This window comes from Oncorhynchus keta, chromosome 10, assembly GCF_023373465.1.
Source record: "Oncorhynchus keta strain PuntledgeMale-10-30-2019 chromosome 10, Oket_V2, whole genome shotgun sequence".
Taxonomy (NCBI): Eukaryota; Metazoa; Chordata; class Actinopteri; order Salmoniformes; family Salmonidae; genus Oncorhynchus; species Oncorhynchus keta.
The window spans coordinates 54,972,788-54,978,787 of NC_068430.1; the positions used below are offsets into that span (position 1 = coordinate 54,972,788).

At 41.9% G+C, this 6,000-nt stretch overlaps 1 protein-coding gene across 2 annotated transcripts in view; it reads right to left on the reverse strand.

The window, feature by feature from the left end:
* Positions 1-4,340, reverse strand: part of LOC118388983 (histone deacetylase 7-like) — a 266,283-nt gene extending 261,943 nt beyond the window's left edge. For both annotated transcript variants that reach the window (XR_008144664.1, XM_052527300.1), the window contains exon 1: positions 4,189-4,340. The gene's annotated coding sequence lies outside the window, so the exon portion shown is untranslated. The remainder of the gene's footprint in view (positions 1-4,188) is intronic.
* Positions 4,341-6,000: the final 1,660 nt, after the last annotated feature.

The window sequence follows — 6,000 nt, forward strand, 5'->3', positions numbered from 1 at the left end:
TCTATTTACTGTCTCTCTTTGCCATTACATCAATTCCCTTTCATATCAGGGTAGTGTGTTTTCTATCAGAGACCACTCTAGTCAACGTCCTGTAACAAACCTCAGACTCGACTGTCTCTAGCTAGCAGTGGTGTGGTGACTGTGAAGGTGTTGAGATGCTAGCGAAAATGGGTTGCCTTTCAGCCTTTCCATTCCTGGTAGAGATGCTATGTTACGCTAAGCCACAGAGAAGACAGATAAAAACTAACTCACTTTGTTTCACTGGAAACAGAGATGCTGGAAAGCGCAGTGATATGACGCCCTCACACACTCCTCTGTGTGTGTGTGCGCGCGCACGCGCGTGTGTGTGTGTGTGTGCGTGCATGCGTGTGCGTGTGTGTGTGCGCGCGCATGTGTGTGTGTGTGTGTGTGCGCGCGTATGTGTGTGTGTGTGTTTGCGCATGTACTGTAACCTCAAAGGATTGTAAATGTCTTGTCTTATGTCTTGCTCTCTGCAGGCAACAACTTGAAATTAATGACATCAAATGTAGGTTTCATTTAAACCCTGCGCCCTGACTCCTTTGAGACCACGGGAACGAGTTGAAACTTCGTGAGCTAGTATCATGTACGTTTCAAATCTAAAATGCTCAACAAAGTTCATTCACGTGGATCACACCTCGTTGATGACAACAAATTGAAAAGACGAGGGAGGCCATGAATAATGGATAAAAATAGACAGTACAGCATTTTTCCTTTCTGTCTATGTTGCTATTAGTGGGTTTTCCTTCCACCCTCAAGTGAGAATTGAGAAAAGTTGTTAGTCATCATACATCCAGTATCACCTTTTACTGCAGTGGGCTAAATCAGGGTCGAACAGAGTGTTTCTTGGTAGTCTTAAACAAATCTATTTCGAAACAAAAGTATACACCTCACACAAATGGTTATGGGTTTAAAAAAACAAGACACCTGTACCATGTCAGATATAGAGTTGAAATATATTTCATTTTTAGTTTGCATCCCAATATTGCACTATATACATCAGAAGAAGACTGAAATATAAAACTGTATAAAAACTTCTTTTTTATAATGTATTAATGATACAATTATGAAAAATATGAATAACATTCCATCCATGAGGCCAAAGAGGGTGCTTTTGGTCACTGACTGCCGAAAAAGGCTACCACTTCTCCTTTTGCACATACCTGCAAATCTCCCTTTCCATCACCCAGTGTCTGTGCCCCTTTCAAAAGCTACCTTTCAAATTGACAACAACAACTAGTGATGGTTGGTCATTATATGGTATATAGTTTTGCAATTATCATTTTGGGCAGCAGGTAGCCTAGCGGTTAGAACGTTGGGCCAGTAACCCGAAAGGTCGCTGTTGCATAATACCAGAGCCGACGAGGTGAAAAATCGTCCGATGTGCCTCTGTGCAAGGCACTTAACGCTAATTTACTCCAGGGGTGCAGTACTACTATGTCTGATCCTGTAAAAACAACACGCTTCACTGCACCTATCTGGTGTATGTGATAATAAAACATCCATTTTTGTTGTATTGTTACAGAAATATACTGAGAGTCATGCAATGACTCAACTTTTCCAGCAGGGGGTGGCAGTTAACGAACCATTTGACCACCCTGAGGCTACAGTACTTCTCATTGAATCTCAACATTGGCTAAAGCCCAAGGGAGTCTTACCATGAACAAAATCACCCATCACACATCCTCTTTACCCATTATGCACAATAATTCGCTCTCTGCACTTGACCTATGGTCTAGGTCACTCTTCTACTAAGACTGAGAGTCAACTTCTGTCCCAGAGAGAGTGTTATGTCCCAATGGGCTACTTCTGTCTGACAGTGACCTTTTGACGTCTTGACCTAGTGACCTCCACAGGCTAAACACAGTCTGTGCTGGAAGATTTATCACCGCAACAGAAATACTGGCCATAAGTAATTAAACGGAGGCTGATTACCCAATCTGGCATTTCACAGAAAGAGTTTCTGTTCCGCTAAAATGAAATTCATTTGATTGAATTTCAAATTCATGTAATAATCACAGAGAACTCATACCCATTGGTCCAAGAAGCATAACACCGGGTGCAATCATAGTGGTTACTATGCAAATATGACCGATTTGAACTTTTCATAACTAGGTACCGAGGGCATTTTGTGAAATATCACTGTTTTGCTTGATTGTCACACTGTAACTCTCAACAAGAGTTGGTCTGGAGTGAGATACCATCTCTATTATGGAAATACTTCATTTGTGTGTTATTTACAACACATACTCTCATCTACGTCTCGTATAACTTCAATGGTGAGCAGTGAGCATCTATGAAACAGTGCACATCTACAATATGAATTCATCGAATTGTTCTGCTTAACAGTAGAGATTGATTTAGGTGTAGATGACATCAGTCCTAAACCTCTATATGAAGCGCTTTCAACTCTCAAACCAACAAGAACTCCTTGGACTGTAATTTGAGTTTGTCACCTCCAAGTCAGAGCAAAATAGCTTGTGAAGGTCCTCATTATGGACCATTATTGTCAAAAAGGGCATAAAACTCCTGATTTAGGAGCTCAACAAACCACACATACACAACTATATATATGTGGAGTAGCCCTGGAAAAGTTAAAAATAGAGAGGAACTTTAGTGTTTTGGGCAAGAGAGTGAGCAAAAGGCTGAGCCATGAGTTCAGTCATGTTTTTTTTAATCAAACTAGATTTAAGTGTGGTGCACTGTAAGTTCAAGATGAGGAGGATCAAGAAATCAAGAGCTGGGAATGCTCTGCACTCTGTTTTTTTTTGTGTCTTATGATGACTAGTTTTGATCTAGTCTCTGATAATGACTTTATGTTTTCAACTTTTGGTTGCCTGAAGATTGTCCCACGCCGTAGAAATACAATCAGTGGTAAAGTACACAAATGTCGAACTCTACAGCTCGGACAGCTTTTGTAGCCAAATACAACTAAGAAAATGTTTGTATGTTGCAATTTCAAATCGCTATCATAAAGGCAGTTTTTCAAAGGAATAAGAAGATGTGTGCCAATGGACAGGAAGGGAGAGAGGGGGGAAATGAGATGGACAAATTGCAAGCACATTTAGTTGATTTGTTCTTTTTCCCTGCTTAGGGACCTGTAGGGCAGTGATCAGTGCTGTGGGACACATGGAAATACATTGGTCAGATTATGAAAGCAGGCCAATTCACTCTCAACGCTCCTAGCTATCTCCCCTCCTTCTCACTCTGCGAGCTCTATTCACCGTATGGGGAGAAAGTAGCACATCAGAGTGATCAAAACTAAACGAACCATTAGGAAATTTCCCCTTACCCTGTCTACTCTCTCTGTTTCTGTGTGTGTCTCACACACACACACACACACACACACACACACACACACACACACACACACACACACACACACACACACACACACACACACACACACACACACACACACACACACACACACACACACACACACACACACACACACACACACACACACACACACACACACACACACACACACACACACACACACACACATGCTTGCAGGCACAAACACACACACATGCACACACACACACTCTGACACTGGTGGTGGGACTGTTGTTTTGTGTTCCCTTCTTCTGAGCGGACTGACTAAGTCTCAGGGGTGGGTGGGGTCTGTTTCCAATTTTCGACCCTCTCCCCGTCCCGAGTCCCAAGCAACATCACCTCCGAATTCAACGACAAAAGGAAAAACCTACTGTAGGTACAATAATCATATTTTCCTCCGAATGCCTAGAGTTTTTCCGCATGTGATATTGGTGTGGTATCATTTAACATGAATAACAAAGCGAGTGTGGGAAGCTACATCACAAAGCGAGGAAGAACCAAAGCTAAAGCTGTTCTCCAGAAACGCACAATGAAAGACTTGACACATGAACATCTGCCGGGGAGTTTGACTCAAACAAGATGACAACAACGATGAATCAACAAAACCCCATCTTTACCAACTTGAATAAACAACATATCTCCTCATCTGCACACGTGTCTCTAACGTGAGCATGTCAAGTACAGTGGAGTTGAAGTGAAGTGTAAAGTGACATCTCATTCTCTTGTCAGCCCATCTCTAATCGCATAGAACCCCTGAGAAACCAGATTGCAGAGTGATACAAAAGTACCCATCTGATACAGAACAGTAAAACTATTTTCTTTTCTTACCAGTATTAGATTTGGACAGCCAGTGTTAGGTGCTTTCTTGTCCCTCATACAGCAGTCAGCAAGCAGGTCAATCTCAGAGGGACGGGTTGAAGTGGGTGGGTGGGTTAGATACTTGCTGGACAGCGGGGTGGGTAGAGAGCAAGTGTGTACGTTCAAGGAGAGAGAGAGAGAGAGAAGAAGTGCTTGAGACAAGGGTCTTGCTCTGCCTTTTGAGCCACTCTCACTTCCGCTCTCTCTCTCTCTCTCTCTCTCTCTCTCTCTCTCTCTCTCTCTCTCTCTCTCTCTCTCTCTCTCTCTCTCTCTCTCTCTCTCTCTCTCTCTCTCTCTCTCTCTCTCTCTCCCTCTCTCTCAGACTCACACAGTTGCTCAGCTCTATCAGTATGATGTAGGTTTTGTCAGTGCAACCCCCGAACCAGAAGCTACGGGGAGAGTGAGAGAAAAAAAATGGAAAGTGTGTGTGAGCAGTGGTGTAAAGTACTTAAAGTAAAAATACTTTAAAGTACTACTTAAGTCGTTTTTTGGGGTATCTGTACTTTACTTTACTATTTCTATATTTTTGACTACTTTTACGTTTACTCCACTACATTCCTAAAGAAAATAATGTACTTTTACTCCAAATATTTTCCCTGACACCCAAAATACATTTAGAATGCTTAGCATGGCAGGAAAATAATGGATTTCACGCATTTATCAAGAGAACATCCCTGGTCATGCATTCTTCCTCTGATCTGGCGGGCTCTCTAAACACAAATGCTTTGTTTGTAAATGATGTCTGAGTGTTGGAGTGTGCCCCTGGCTATCCATAAATTAAAATAACAAGAAAATGGCACTGTAATGTTTGCTTACAGTTTTTTCCAACTGCTTACACACGTTTTCAAAACTGCCTCCTTTTTTCAAAACTCTACACACAATTCCCAAAACTGCACACACAAAATGCAAAATGTCTCACATCTCCTTCAAAAATGTAACACTGCATTCAAAATGCAATAAAACACATGTCAGAATGAAGCATTTGCATCAAATGGCAAACACTGCTTTCATAATAGTACATTTTTGGATATACCATGTAAACACTGTTGTTCTAAATCTAAAGCTCTTTGGTCTTTCATAGGCTTATATCTACATTTCAATACAATGTTCCACAGTGAAAGTAATCGGCTGAGAGGGGTAACAAGTACACTGTAAACACCAATGCAATGTAGAAACAGAAAATATTTATTAGGCCAAACATTACTGTTGTATACAGTAGCATACAACAAAGCCATAAACATATGTAAACCAAAAGTATATTCTTTAGAATACAGTAAAGAACACAATTGTGTGTGTGGGGTTCCGGGGGGGCAGTCCAGGAATTGGTAGGGGGGGGGGGGCTTCATCACTTCTCCGGCCTGGGTCTGGCCACAATACTTCATCCATATCACAAGATACGTTTTCTCTTGCCAAACATCGAGGGAAGTATCTCCTAGCATGGCGTATCCAACCTTGGACAGAGGCAACCTCTATGTCCCCACCTGCGTCCTCCATTGCCTGGAGAAGCAGCATGTGGGCATAGGGTTGGCGATCATACACTTTCCAGTGCCAGGCTGAGAAGAATTCCTCTATGGGATTTAGAAAAGTTGAATATGGGGGTAGGTACAAAACTACAAATTGTGGATGGGTGGCAAACCAGTTTTGGACCAGAACAGCAAGGTGAAAACTAACATTGTCCCAGAAAAGCACAAATATAGCAGGCGAATTACATGGGCATCCAGCTCCAATACTCTCTGTAACAGACAAAATGATATACAGATGAGTAAATATGGTATGTCTGAA